The sequence below is a fragment of the Clinocottus analis genome, unplaced genomic scaffold, assembly GCF_023055335.1.
Source record: "Clinocottus analis isolate CAN_PGR_092001 unplaced genomic scaffold, fCliAna1.0.p SCAF_10, whole genome shotgun sequence".
In the NCBI taxonomy this organism is placed as follows: Eukaryota; Metazoa; Chordata; class Actinopteri; order Perciformes; family Cottidae; genus Clinocottus; species Clinocottus analis.
In genome coordinates, this window is record NW_027175821.1 from 6,206,991 (window position 1) to 6,223,361 (window position 16,371).

Genomic DNA, 16,371 nt, shown 5'->3' on the forward strand with positions numbered 1-16,371 from the left:
GTAACAGCAATGCTGTTGTTTTGGGTTGTTGTGTGAACTGTATTGCTGAGCAACCCTCTTATTTACTGTTGTTTTATTATTCAAAGTTTTTTTTTTTATTACAGCCAAAATGGGAATTGTCAAACATTTAGATTTTCGAAGAATCCGAAAACTGACATAACCTTTTCTGTGTCTGTGCAGACACCACATGCATACAAGCCCCAGCTTCACCGCTCTCGGCTGTGTGGCGGCTTTAACCTTTTAACATGGGCGCGAAAATGAATAGCAAGAGGTTCAGGAGAAGCGTAACAACGGTTGCCAGTACGTAACCTTAGAGAGTACAAACTGTGTGGGAGGGATGTAGTTCATAGGGTGTTACATCTGACCTCCCTCTCTCTCTCTGTGTGCTAAACCAACCAGGTGCATGTGTGTTACAAAGATGGCCCACCGGTGACGCTGAGGAAACCGCTGTGCCGCCCCCACGTTGTCTTCTCTTTGGCTTTTAATATGCGTTAAAGACACATTTCCCATTTGCAATTATTTGTGTAACTGAAAGCCGGACTGGCCCTTAAAAAGGTTTTGTCTCGCATGTCTCTGCATTCCTTAAGCGGTTCATGGTGTAGAAGGGTCACGACCTCTCGCCTCGGATGATGAATTGAGGTATAGTCTGATCATGTAAATGATCCGCTCTTTATGCAAATACACATCCACTTAATAGCTGCTGATTGCTCTGCTATTACCGATTGTTGGTGTTTAACAAGTTCACAGTGTAAAACCTCAGCGTGCCATTTATTGTCTACCATAACTTACGATGCCTTTCGCAACATTAACATCACAGGCCCTAATAAAAAAGAATAATGTGATGCATACGACGTCCACACATTTGCCCGGCTCTGAGACAATGGATGATGCCGTTTCCATCTGCAGATTCTCCATAGCTGCAAGCATGCATGGGAAGGATGAAGTCATATTTGGCTGCTCAATTAATTTTTAAGGTTTTTACACTATTAAACACAATTTATCCAGCGGCTATTACATCCTTTCCGCTCTTTTCCTTGTTCCTGTTTGATACTTTTGTTGCACTCACAATTCAATTTTTACATATATATATATATATATATATATATATATATATATATATATATATATATATATATATATATATATATATATACACATATATATATATATATATATATATATATATATATATATATATATATACACATATATATATATATATATATATATATATATATATATATATATACAATAGAGACCAATGTGTTGGTTCCACTTTAAAAGGATGTGTGTTTTTCCAGCCATGCAGCACACATAGGCTTGTCAAAATAAGATATATTATTCATCACATCTCATGCTATCATTCTTCATGTGTGTCAGTGAGAGAAATAATAAAGCAAATGAAGCCACTTGTAAGTCTGAAATCTTTTAAAAGCGGGCAGTTTTCCTACTCAGCTGTGCAGGAAAACACAGCTACCGATTCCTACCTGTCTTTAAGAGCTGTGACTGCAGCGGGATGATTGCAAGGGTGATTCGGTTCCACAGAGTCTTGTTTATTGGCAGCCATTTAGCCAAGCGTGTCTTCAAAACCTCAACGGAATTATTTATCAGTTTGTATTATGCAGCAGTATTCTCACGGAGATACGCACCAGAGCAAAGAGACTGTGGTACTGGCAGGAGAAAAGTCAGGAGGTATTTATATAGTCTGGTCATACTGTACGTGTGTGTGTGTGTGTGTGTGTGTGTGTCTATCAATGTTTTCTACAAATATTCGAATGTATTTTCCAGGCAATAATATGTAAACTTAGCTGGCAGTGACTTAAATAGTAACAGATCCATCTCGCGGATACACACTGATGTGACTCAAAGCTGTTCTTCCTATTGCTTCATTCATCATTGTACTTATTCCGCCTTAAGATATCACAAGTCATTAGAAAGAACCCCGGCCTTAATCCTAACAACAAAGTCACATAACGAGACATGGCTCATGTCAAATGGCGCCGCAACAAAGGGAAAAAAGATTAAAAGGATGAATCCTGCAGAGTTATTTGGCTTGTGAACAGTCCAAAAAGCAGATTAAACTGGAAAACAAGCATTGGGCTTCTTAAGAAATAGAACAAACGGTGGTACTCCACATTAACCAGGTGCTTCGGAAAGACTCGCCACAGCTTCCAGGAAGACGCCGCGGCATCTCGGCGCAGCCTTGCCAGCTCTGCAACGCCTGCATCATTCGCATGCTTTGATGGGAAGTAGTGCAAAATACGAGTAGGAAGAAGAAGAAGAAAACACACTTGACCGTTAGCATTATGTAACGTTTGCTTTCTAGCTCCACAACGCAGTGCATGTGAACTTATATGATGAATGACAGCATTTCTATTTACAGTTATTTACGATATGCTGTAAGTTGACAAAGCAATTGGCCGTCCTGCCCCATGGCACACAAACAACAAAATAGATTATATCGAGTTGGAACAAATATGTATAAATAAATAGGAATTTTCATCTTGGGCTTAATCTGCCGCAGCGCTCGGGGGCTTGGTGTCCGACCTCAGGGGAGCCCCGGCAATCCCCCGACTCTCTGGAGACCAGCAGAGAGAAATGTGCAACAGAATGGAAATCACAACAACTCTCAGCTCGCCCAGATTGCCGTTGAAAGCATTTACAGTACACTGGGTAAGACACGCAACCAAGCATTGATAATGAGGGAGAGAGAGTGAGAGGGAAAAAGTGTGACTTGGGCAGGCAAGTACGCGGCGATAGAGAGTCAACTCCTGTTTTTATTTACCCGTCTAGTGGAGTCGGCCATCAGCAGCAGCCTTCGTGCCGCAGCCCTTTGATGCAGTGTTAGTGATCTTATGAGCGACCGTCATGGGGCAGCTGGAGGATGGGAGGAGGGAGGCGGGGGGGGGGGGGGGGCTTCGTATGTGGGGGGAATGAGAAAAAGCACTCTGGGTAGGTCTACCTGATATGTGGAATAATCTGCCAGAGAAAGAGAGAGAGAGAGAGAGAGAGAGAGAGAGAGAGAGAGAGAGAGAGAGAGAGAAAGAGTAAGTGTAGCATTCAGAAAACAATTGTCATAGACAGGCATGACGTGCCTGGTGGGGCTGATTGCCTCCCCGGTGCCGGCAACTGGGGGGATTTTCAGAGGAAGAACACTCCGCCGATGACTGCAGAGGGAGACCAATCGGCAGATGACTACATTATTTATAGATGAAAGAGGATCTAGAACAGAGCGATCAATGCACAGATGAGACCGGCGGCACAGCGACTCCAACCCGGGCCGGTTGAGCGCACGGCAGAATGGGCAGGTGCAGAGCCTATTTGTGATGGCTCCCTGCCCCGCTTTGCCCTGAAAGAAACAACCAGATATCAAGAGGCCACTGCTTTCACTCGGACTGCATGGGGAAGAACTCCGGTCTCGTTCTCATTTGGGAGGACCAGCAGATGATCCGGGCGTGACCATTGAGAAGTTACGGCCGTTTGGGCGGATTCGGGAGAGCGGTTTGCGGCCCTGTTTCCACATTCAAACACATTCCTGCACACAAGCACCCTCACAAATCTTTTGTTATCGCCAAAGTGGCCTCTGCGAAACCACTACACCGTGTGTGATGCGGGCGGCTCATGCTAGCCGGGGCGGAGTGAAAGGGATGGGATGGGAAGTAGGACCTCAGAGAGTACATTAACCCGCACCGATCTGCCAAATACAGCAGCAATTTCACACCTGAGTGGGTAAAAACATGACCATTAATTTTTGTTATGGCGACGGGGAAAACCTCACGGCTCAAATTCAACCACGGCGCGTGAGACATATGTTGCCAGTCATTCAAGAGAGCGATTGCAGCAGCTGGGGAGGACATTACATTTAATTCATTAAATGAATTATTTTCTGGGATTTCTTTTCTTCTTTTTCTTCTCCTGCTTTTAGTTTTCATTTCACAGTTTAGTGTGATCACATGACATCATTTTATTTGTATGACTAACTCAAATTGGCCATGTCTGAAGTGTGGGTCGGTGGAAAAAAAGCTTTCAGAGGAATCGTTCATTCATGATTGTAGTCAAACAGCAAGTGTCAACAGATTATACCTTAATTTACGTAGCAGGGCTCTTGAACATCGAGTGTAAATGCATACATATTAAATTACATTAATATCAACCTAATAATAATGCTGTTTATACAAAGTGAATGTGAACAAAAACCAAGTGAACTTTGCATCACAAAGGCCACACAACAACATACGGCTACGGTTTCAAAACCAAAGCAGAAATATTCATCGAACAACAATGTATGACGATCAAACCGCTAGATATATTTTAATTCATTACCGATTCTCTGACTCGCCCTTCTCTGTCATTTTCTTCTGTCTGTGGATTTCTACGATGTGGAACATGGAATTAGAAGTGAAAGTTGCAGAATAAGAAAAAGTGTCGTCATTCTGCATCTCTATTGATCTCTGCTATGTTTTAGTACGATAGAAACACACACACAGACACACACAGACACAGAGCAAGGTCCATTATTCTGGAGCAAAATATATATTTTTTTTTTGTTGTTGTTTCGTTTTTACCATAACAAATAAGCTTAAACAGAGGGGATCATATATACATACATATACATACACTCATACACACACACAGACACACAACATCGTCATGATTTGACAATAAGACTTGACCAATCCGATGCGGCTGTGTGAGTTCTTCGGTGACCGCCCTTACGTTAAGTGTGGTGTTCTTTTCTTTTCCTCCATTAATATAATAAAGAGGAACGGTTTAACGCTTCCATTAAATGTATCGTGCGACTCCTCTCAGGAAGTCAGTGGCCTAAACTTCCAGTTGATGCTGCAGGAGGGAAGTTTTTAGATGCTTTGATGTGTGATTTCAAGTGAACAAGGGCAAATGGGATGTACATGCGAGAAAAGACACCAATTAAGGAAGCCAACACACTCCCAGAGAAGTCGCACCATTATTTCTTTGAGACTCACTCAAACTCTGACAAAGGGCATGAATCAAACCAAACCCTTGGGCGAGGGCAGGAAAGGAAAAGTGTGCAAGCGTGGTGTTATGCGACCGACTCTGAGTCTGTGTGTGTGTGGGTGTGTGTGTGTGTGTGCGTGTGCGTGTGCGTGTGTGTGCATCCAGCAGCCGAGCTCAGAGACTGGGGAGGAACAAACAAGATAAGACAGTGAGTGAAGGAAAAGAGGAGACATTTCCAGGGGATCTTCAACAAGAGTAAGCTCTTGAGAAAGACAGGGTGATACTCTAAGCCATAAGGCGTAAGGGCATGTTCACACTGAGCACTTTTGTGGCCGTCTTCGGATTAATCTGGGGAGTTTATTCCTTTTAATTGGTTGTTCGAGCAGGTGTCAACAATGGCATTATTTAGTGACAGCCAAATAGCCTGCACTTTGGGTTCGCTTGAAAACCGGTCTCCTGTGGTGCATTCCATTATCAGCCAGAGTGTCGTCAAAAACAAAAACCGCACGCACAAAAAAACGACTTGCAACAAAAAGGTGTAGCGATCTTGACATTTAGTTTTTCAATCTCAACACACGGAAACGAAAGCAGCCTCGACTGACTCGTTCGCACGGGAACGGCAGGGATGGGAAATCGGAAACGTTCCTTTTTAACCAAGAAGACAATGTGTTGGCCCAGTATTACAGGCAGGGGTCAATAGAAACCTAAATGAACTAAACTAATGAACCTTTCCGTTAGAATTTGTTCAAAACCGCAGGTCTGCAAACGTTTCATACACCTAACAGGACACTTCTTGGATTCCTATTAAGTATTAATAAGATGACTACACTGGTAATAGCAATTGTAGCATCATAAATGAACGTCCGGGTCGTTTGAAAAGCGTCTGCGTCGTGAGAGTCAACTTCCCCCCGCAACAAAAAAAAGAACGCTTTGCAAATGAGCCGTGTCCAGGTTAGCAATGGCTGGCTTGTGCAGTGGAGGCGACGTCCCATCAATAACAGCGATGGCAGCTGAGCCGGTGCTATCTGTGTGAGCCCAATACTTCAGAGCACTGACAGGTCTTTTCTGGTGCGTCTCGCGCTTTAGTAAGTAACAAAGCCACTTCATGGGTGGGTTCTGGTTCGGCTTTGGTTGTATACCAGTTCACATCTTTGTAGTAAATATAAACAGTGTTTCCCATTAACGACCGAGACTCTGGCGGCCGGCCGGAGTGAATCTTTACAAAAATGAACCAAAAATATTGTAATCATTCTCAACTCAGTGCATTTCCTTCGCAGACTGTTCTGGCTGTCTATTTGCCTTTACCCTCTCTCTATTATATGAGTGCACCAGTAATTAACCCTACAATATTAGCACAATATCAGGGTATTTGGTAAAAAAAATATTGTCATATTTGATTTTGTCCTCATTGGTTAAGTGTTGCGGTTGGTAAGCAGTGAAACAAATTATAACTATTTTATCTGGCTGTATACTACTTGGACTTACATGAGAGTTCTTTAGTTGAATCCGATTTTGTATTAGAGACCTGAATCTGCACCAAGCAGTCTCACAAAACCCTGTGGGAAACACCGTATGAATGTTGCAGATATAGTTTTAGCAACTCCTTGCCTCAGCCGAAGATCTACCCTCGCAGCTGGAGAGCAACAAAAAGGACTGTGCAGAGTAAATTAGTGCACAAAATGAATAAGGACATTTCATTAGATTGACTTTTTTTTTTTTAAATTTACAGACATCCAAACAAGACAGCGTGTAATAACTCAGCAGAGAAATGTATGATGCCACTTAAAGGCTAAGATCCCAACATCTTGATATCTACCTTTTACTATCGTGCTGGTATGAATGAGTGTCTAATATCCTGTGTGATTCACAGCTGTGTGTCAAAGTGGTATAAGACACATCAGCTGAGAGAGTGTCACTGGTTGTCAGGAAGCCCAGAATTGATAGCGGCTCTTCTCCAGACACTGCGCGGTTGTGCAGAAAGGACATCAGATAAAAGCCTCTTACCACATTTTAATAGCCTGCACCTTAATGAAACAATGTTCTTTTCATATTTTACATGAAATTGCAGGTCATTTACAAGTGAGTCAAAGTCAATTTAAACGACTTCACTCGATCTCTAAAGACCTCAGATTAGCATATCACAAAAGGGGATTTTTGCGAGTTGAGGTTCCTGGAGAAAGGGCTGGATTGGACTCGTAACAACGTCGCCAATTCTGGTTTTACTTCATACTTTCCTGAGTTTGAAAGAATAAATACAGAAAGAAATAATGACATTTTTTCTGAACCTCTCAAACGGAAGAGGTTTAGCAATTGCTAAGTTACGGTTGCTATGGTACAGAATAATTAGAGTCGGCACATGAGGGTGTGACTCAGCACTATCAGTGTACGAATGGGAGCCAGTGAATAAACATTAAGAGGATGTGAAATAAAGCATTGTTTATGCAGCTGCTGCCTCCGTCGAGTAAGTAGCCGATGCCAGCATCTCAATTCTATTCCTGTTCTTCAAGACGGTCCAAGGAAGAGGGAAGCAACACGGCCAGAAACCAGCTTTCATGCTCACTTATGAAATGCAGATGAGGAGTCCAGAGTCCGGAAATCTGTGAAGAAAAAGTGCGTGTGTGTGTGTGTGTGTGTGTGTGTGTGTGTGTGTGTACACCCTCCAGGAACCACGCAGAGGTTTGTGCTTTGAGCTGCGAGAACGCAGTGATCTGTTCACGGCGTTGGTATATTTAGCAGAGATTAAAGAACCATGTGATGCAACAGCAACACAAACGGGTGAAAGACGCACTTTTGGGTTTTGTGATTTTCTATGAGTGCGGCGCGTAATTCATTTAACAAAAAAAAAAAAAAAGAGGACAAGTCGATTCCACGCGGCGGAAGGTAACGTCGAAAGATGACTCACCTCAGCACTTCCCCATGTCGACGTCAGCTCCCACCTTTTCTAGTCCTCGCTTTAGGATGGGCATTAAAGGCTCAGAATACATGTCATGTGTATGAAGCTAAACCCTTTGTAAATGACCCTTTTCGTTTTAGCATGAATATCCTCCCTTACATTACATTTCATTTTATGGTGAAGTGAGAATTGATGTCCCTGAAGGTTTTTTACACTGGGGCTATGTAATAACCACACAGTAAAAAAAAAAAAAAAAAAAAAAGAAGAAGCAGCTCCAAACATCCATCACTCCCTGCTCTGCTATGATCCAGTTTAAATACTATTGGGCTTTGGCAGCAAAGCTGTAATAAAAAGAAACTTGACATTGTCACATGATTCCCTGCCTGCAATAGGCTTTCTGTGCAAGCTCAGCACAAGAGGGATAAATATGAATAAGCACTGTAAATATATACACAGCGTTTCATGCGATATCTTCCGGGCGACGATATTTGACAGTTGTTGAGTCTTCCCTGTGTTCCTGTCATGTAAACAACATAAGCTCTCGAAGTTTGAGGTTGTTTGTTCATATCTGTGAATCCTCAGGGTCATCCCCAAGAGAAGCATGACATACTTTAGTCGAGCCAAATGGAGACGCGCCGGTGCGTGACCCGATCAATACGTGAGACACGGACTCGAGGTTCTGTCGTTACAGATTCCTTTCTATTTATCTATCTAATTCTGCCAGCAGCAAACCAATGCGTCACTGTCAGCCTGCAACTGGAAGGCTACAGAAGAGTAAGACTCAGCCGGTTCCAGGGCACACGGGGGCGAGATGCTGGACTTCACACAACTCTCTGAACAGAACCAGAGAGAGAACCGCCGGAGGCGAAGCAACGGATGGCGCCGAGGCGGAGACGCTAATTGGCCAGTAGTGTGTTGTAAGCCTGTAGTGTTCGTCATTTAAACTCCTTTGTTAATTAGTGCTTGCATGTAATGTAGGTATGCATCATCCGCAGGAGTGCATCGTGCGCTGCGGCAGGAAACACGACACTAAAAAAATGAATTGGTTCGAATTGTCTGTCTCAATGTCGCGTATGAGCGGCATAGACTCAGGAGGAGAGGAAACAGACAGGAGGCCAGGTGGACAGCAAAAACAAAAAGACACTTCACTGGTTAAAGTACAAAACAAGGAAACCCACTGACTCTGGAAACAAACACTACATTTCAGCTCAAAGGCGATGGAAGCACACGGGGGACGCAAAGACGACAAAGACAATCCTGCCACGTACAAGGAGAGGACACCCACTAAATCCACAGGGGAAGACAGGCAACGAGGCACAGGTGGAAACAATCAGGGCGGGGCTTTACAATCACACAGGGGGGAGGGCACACGAGGTGGGAGGAGTCTGACACGAGAACAGGTGAAAGGAATAAACAATCAGACACACACATAGAAAACACACTGGGTTGATGAATGTATAGGTTTGGCTGCAGCGATGGAACAACCGGCCCTCGGCGTCTGCGTTACACATGAATTACCTGGACTGTGTCAGCCTGTCAGAGTCTATTATGTCCCAGCAAAGTTTCATTATGAACCAGAAAATATAGACACACTTCCAACGGGTGGACTGGCTGGCTGTTTCCAGGTGCATTCCCTCAGCAGCCGTGCACGCCGACCGCCTTTAGTTCAGCTTAGAAATGTTGAGTAAAAGTATCAGGAGATCGGCATTCATGCTTTCTATGAAGCGATGAAAACAACTAATCTGTGTTGAAATCGCCACATCTTCGAGGGAAACGTAAGGAGGCGCAATTGAGTAAAATGATAGTGCGTTCAGGCTCTATTCAGTAAAAGTATTGGGATAAGCTAGATTATAACTTCACAATAACATGTTTGAATGCTATCTCGGAAAATGTATTTTTTGGCAAGACGCCTGAATAAATATATTTTTTTTAAGATGTAGAGAGAGAATAATGTTTAATTTCTGAACATTTTGTATTCAGAATGTAACTCGTCACTGAGATGGACCAGAAGTATACAGTTAAAACATATTCAAGTAGAGCACAAGTACTTAAAAGGTGTACTCAAGTATTTTAATGTCCTAAATGTACCTAAATTCCAGCTAGACAGATATAACAAAAGCTCAAAGGTGTTTTCAAGAATGCAAAGTTCATCATAGTGCAAGTGTCTTCATGGTGCTCTCAAAGTGCAGCAGATTAATGCATTTCACTTGAAAATGTAATAATACATGTTCTTCTGGAAGAGGGCATGCGTCTGGACGCCCCCAAGAGGGTCTGAGGTCTCAAACAACATCCTGTGGGAAACACTGAACATTGAGAGGTATTTTAACAAGGAGCTCAGGTCCCATTATTGACTGAACAGATGTATTCATATTTCAGGGGACAGTTGTCATGTCAACCGACACAACTCAAAGGAACTCATTCATGTCACTTTTCAGACGGCCGCTCATTGAAGGACAAACTAATAGGCTTTTTGGGGTTGTACTGCATTACTGTTCCCGAGCGGAGGCTTCTTTTTCTTTTTTCTTTTTTTTTTTAAAGGCTTTTGCCGGAACAGAAGTGAGGAAGAAAACAAAGTGTGACGAAAAGAAGAAGGATTCAGACGAGGCACGTGCGCCTGTGTCAGAATACATTTGGACTTGTTTGACCACGCAGGGAGATAAAGACGGGCCGTTGACCGGAGTTATTGCAGGTCAATTAAGCAGAATTATTTTTTTTTGCAGTCATGGCCACTGAGTTCAGCACAGCATCAGTTCTGATGTGCAGTGACTGCTGCCGCTGCAGCTGTCCCGCTGAACACCAGCGCAGTTCAGGTGGCCACTGATTACCACAAAACATTACGCTTTACAAACAACACGGCCACACCTCACTAAAGCCTCATTTAAAATAAATAAAACCAGGTGGCATAAAGGCAAACGCTGTCAATGAAGCCAGGCGTTCGCTGTTCCCCGCATCCCGTCACGGGGGACTTCACGACTCAAATGAAGCAACACACTCATGCAAATAGTCGCTCGGCGTAACGCTTAATTCAAATTGGTTCCCCGTATCGTTCTCACATATTCATAGGGACACTCAGCGTGCTATGAAGTATTTACATTAAGGCCCTTTGAAAAGCATTCTGCACATCGGAGCACTTCAAGTTACTTGCACCGCTTGGGGCGAGAGCAAAACCAGGAGGCCTCTGCAGATGCCCCCGACTCACTGATTACCAGTGTCCAAGAAAACACTGCTAGAAACGGTGTGTGTGTCTGTGTGTGTGTGTGTGTGCATTGTTTTGTTTTCGCCGCACACCTATTACTTTGCACTATCGTCTGTCTGGGCAGAATCTATAGGGCCACGAACATTACCCGCACGCAGATGTTTCAGCGTTTCTCCGGAGCGTTTAAGGCTTGATGTATGCCATTATAAAAGCAGTGTGATGGCGGCTGCGTTGTCAGCACTCTGCGCTGTTCGACTGGCTGACGGGGACCGGGGGCTGTTTGAGGAAGCAGCTGACTGAGGATGTGACAAGATAAGGAATATTAAAATTACACGCTAGCAACAATAATTAGATTTCAAATTAGAAATCGACGTCTTAAGAGTTATGTCCATTTTTAAATGATTGTCATAAACAATTATATCCATTACAACGTCTCTGTGGAAGCATTTTTCCGCCTCTTTTTTTTTTTTTTTTTCAACTGAAAGCCAAAATAAAAACAATCCGTATTTCCTCCAGGTTCAGGTTGCGACTGGTAAAGCAAAGTACATTTACCGAACCTCTTGAATGACCGAGAGATATCATCATGTCTGTCTTAACATGCTCTGAAAAGAATCCCATTGGTTGCTTTTAAAGTGACGCCATGAATCGTCCACGAAGCGGTGAGAAGTAGCTCTAATGAGGCCGAATCATGTTGTAATATATGACTTCATGCTGAGGCTATTTTGTGCGACGGAATCAATCTCCACGAAAAATAGGAATGGACCGTTAGTGTGAGTGAGTGTGTGCGTGTGCGTGTGCGTGTGTGTGACAGAGAGAGAGAGAAAGAGAGAGAGTGAGAGAGAGAGAGAGAGAGAGAGAGTGATGGCATGACAAGTCCACTCAACCCTAAGACAAATTTAATAGTGCTCCCTCCCTCTGCTTTCATATTAAGCTGTCGTCCATATTCCGCCTTCGAGGAACACGGAGCAATCAAGGCAGGAAAGCAGAAGACGCTCCTGAGGCACTCTTCCCAAGCAGAGCTTCATTTTTGCTGTTGTTTTGTCTTCCAATTCATCAGAAATACAGACGGACAATCAGTCTGATTCACTGTCGAGAGTCAGAGATGATGGTGGTGGGTTGGAGCGGAGGGGTGGAGGGGTGTTTACTAATCCACATGTAATGTAACGGGTGGTTTTCTTAGGCAAGATTAATACTCCCTGTCTGATAAATACAGCTTCTCAAGTGTGCATGATGACTGAAATCAGGCGTGGAGACGGGTACCAGGTCGCGCTGCGAGGCCGAGCAGAGTTCACGGCGCCACCGCCACGGAGAAATTATTTAACATCACTTTTAATTACGTCCGCCCGCACAGCAGCTCATTACAATGGAACAGGCTGAGTTATTCGGAGAGCGCTCGGTTCAGTGGCGTTTCCGCCCGTGTCCTCCGCGCCCGTTCCCGGGTTCGCTGCGGAGTCACTGCAGGCCCACGCGCATAACGTGACGGCAGTAATATGGGAGCTGACAGCAGAGACTGAGAATAGCGCTGGTCCTCATGATGCATTCGGCCATGACACACACGCGCACCGAGAGGCCGAGCAACCGCGGCGCCGGCGTCTTGTGAGTGAATTGTTTCTTCTTTTTTCTTTCTTTCTGAAGGTGAAACTTGCCTTTCGTGGAATTGGTTCATTCTTAATGCGCCAGTCTGGTTGTCCAGAGATGTTGTTGCGAGAGAAAAAGGACAAATCGTGCACCAGAGGATGAGCGCTATTGGTTGACACAGGGAGAAAGTGCCGAGGAAAGGGTGTCGTGTAGTTAGAGATAGGAAACGCCCTCATTTTCAGCTCCTTAACCTCGGCTCAACTCATTATTTCAATGTGCCTCAAGCTGAATATTTGTATTGACTTCACCTTCACCAAACTGTTGTAAATGCTAACCCGTAAAGGATTGTGCTGAACAACGTTGACCTGAGCCCTGTAGCTTTGTGCTCTTCAGTACATCAGATGTAATACAGTTTCCAGGTGACGCACGGATAGAACGAATTTGTCCAATTTGTGTTCTCGACATCGTCCAATTTGCCGTTGAGGAACATCGTCATCCTCGCATATGTAGCGCCTGTCCACCAGAACTAATTTACATCACGGAGTTTCTTGAGGACTCTCTGGCAAGCATCGGCGTTTAGCTCATTAAATATTGAAATACACAAAGTGTTGACTCCCCACCTGAGGGCTGCATTAGCCACTTCCATTCGGATGCAGAGAATTTAGGCCAACACAGCAAAATAGCTGCCTGCCGTGTGTAGTTGGCAGAGAAAAGCCCTCTTGGAGGGGAAAAATACAGAATAAACAAATGCAGTGTGGAGGGACAGGTTTCACAGCAGATAAAGTTGAGAACTGAGGAGGAATTAATGAGGGAATAATAAACTGCGTGCTCGGCTGCTGAATCCGTTGTTGTTGTTGTTGTTGTTGTTGTTGTTGTTGCAGGTCTTGCTTATGATAATTAGCATGTGACACCAGCAGTACACGGCATCGTCGGGAAAGCGGTGGACCAATTTGTGATTTATACCCTCGCTATCACACTCCATCGCTCCTAATTTTGACTCCATCAGAAACAATAACGGACTAATAAATTGGTTGTCTTGCATGTTCCTGGCTGAGTGTCACAACTACCACTCGTAACCACGGCGACAGCGGCAACCGTTGGATTGGTGGACCACCTCTTTCCGAGTGTTGCCGCGATGCCGCTCACCCATCTCGTCGAGTAATAACGACACCGCGTGCTCGTCGTCTTCGTCCGCACGGCTACATTGGAGCGGAAGAAGGAGATCTGGGCCGCGGTCGAAAAGTCCTTTTTGCTTCGGAAGCTCCCTAACTGAGGGAAATGACCCGGAAGCCTCTAAGTGGCCGCCGTTCGGATGCTCTAAATGCTGAGGAAAGATGCTGAGGAAAGGTGCTTCAATGCTTTTTTTTTTTTTCTTGGCTCCTTTCGCCTCGGATACGCTGGACCTTCCTTTACCAAAAGGAAGAAAGGTTATGGTTATTAACGTTTTCCTTTTTCCTGCATGCACTTCATTTGCGCATCAAACGTGATGCTTTTCTTGCACAGGTTTAACAAGAATTTGATATTTGATTTGCTTCGAACAAGTAACAAATGACAAAAAAAAAAAAAAAAAGAAAAGGAAATATAGCAAACTGTCAATGAAGTAATTCTCATTCTCAATAACAAGAAGCATCAGTAAAAACAAACAAAGCCTGTGATGGATCATTACACCGTTGACACGCTAAATATAACTGAACCGGTGGATCTCCATCACTACGCCAATTAAATAATGATATTGAACCGTTGCATTGATATTCATTGAACTGTGAGTTTTTACTGGAGGCGGTGTTGATTGTCAAGTGAGACACGATCGCGGTTGTTGTTGTTTTTTTTAAAAATCTAATTCCTTATTACTTCTCCTTCCCATCTTTCCTCGACCTTGATGGAAACACGTCATGGGCGTCAAGGAGAAGGACGGCAGCCCTGCTCCCTCTGTGCATTGTGGCCTCTCACCGCCGGACAAACAATCCAGTGTTGCGGTCTGACTCTCGCCCTAATTAGCCGCAAATCACTGAGTGCATTTGAAAATCATCGCTAACCTCACCTATAAAGAACGGCAATAAAAATGAGAAGGTCTTTGATGGAAGCGTTTAAAGCCCATACGTAGAGTGCGGAAGTGGAGTACATTAAGTGATTGTAGTGGATTTCTATTAACACAATGCTATGAAGAGAGAGAACACACCCACACAATGCTGCAACCATGAACTATGAGGCCCATGGTTTCTCTGTTTAATCTCTCCATTGTGTCGTGCTGGGCTCTCAACAACTCCAAGTATTCCTTTATTTTTACTTCCCAAGGTCCAGAAACATTTCTCCTGAAAAAAAAAAAAACACAAAATATGCCTCAAAACTCGACGAAATAATGTTCCCGTTTGAACGGTGGAGCTTTTCTGTTCAGTTTGAAACACAAAGCCAGATACTCAACCAAGATACATAAGTGTAATGTGAATATAATCAGTCAATCACAGGCACGTTTCAAAGCAGCAGATAATCTAAATAGCCTCCACTCCCTTCCATCCTCTCGACCAGTCGAACCTGTGTGTGTGTGTGTGTGTGAGAAGCTTTCTGAACAAATAGCGGTGCTGCTTCACAGCCTGTTAGCACAGCGGAAAGCATTTAGGACACATTCCCTCAATCTTCAAAAGCAGAGAGAATATGTCTGGGTATTTGATTAATGCTGCAGCTGGGAGCCAGATCTAATTGTAAAAGCAGGATAAACACTCACTCGGAGAAAGGAAACGGTGCAAATCAGACCACTCCCCAGAGTATTGAGGAAGGAAATTGGTTTAAGGATGAGACCCAGGCTTGCGTACCAATGTGAAGCCCCGTCACCCCTCTTTTACTCCGTCTATCTAACCTTCGGCGCCCCCATCTCCCCCACCCTGCGGCCTCTTTGATTCTCAACTTTCAAAGGCAAAAAAAAAAGAAGATTTGGGAACGCGACGCGGCTGTTCTTCCGCTGCCTCGGCGTGAGCCGAGCTCGTCTGGAAAGCACAGAGTCAGATCCGGCGATCTGATTGTAACTGATGACTTGAAGAGATATAAATCACACTTGAATCGCAGCCCTGAGACGTCAGCCATTAAAATACAGTGCCGGGTACCCGGAATACATATGAGATGATTGGTAGTCAGCGATGCTGTGTGACACCACTGGATTACTTTATGCAAAAGGTGTTCAACTGAATATTAAATGTGTGTAAATAGCTGCCAGGATGTATTTCACGGAAAACACAAAAGGAGACAGCCATCGAGGGGATTCGAACACCTAAGGAATACAACATCTGAAGCGGTTTCCCCCTTCAGGTTATAGAAATCACCTTCACACTAGAGAGGGCTGATCGAACAAGGCCAGCTCGAGGAAACTGGATTTAGGTGTTTGCAAATAATCCACTGGCCTTGAGTGAAGACAACACGGAGCCACGAGGGAAAACCTGATGGCCACAAATCACTCTCGCCAAAAGTCAATTAAAGAGCCCGCACAAAAGCATTTTACATCTAATTACATCACACAAATCGTCCCGGGCAGCACACACTCACACACACACACACACACACACACACACACATGTTCTCCACGGCCATTTATTTGAGATACAATGACAGCAGCCCTCACTGCACGGATTACAGTATTAGGCCTTTTTCTCCGAGCTTGCGTTGTGAAAAGAGTTCTTAGCAAAATTACCTGTCTGTGCCGCTGCTGATCCTATTACTTTTTACGGACTTTTTTTTTTCA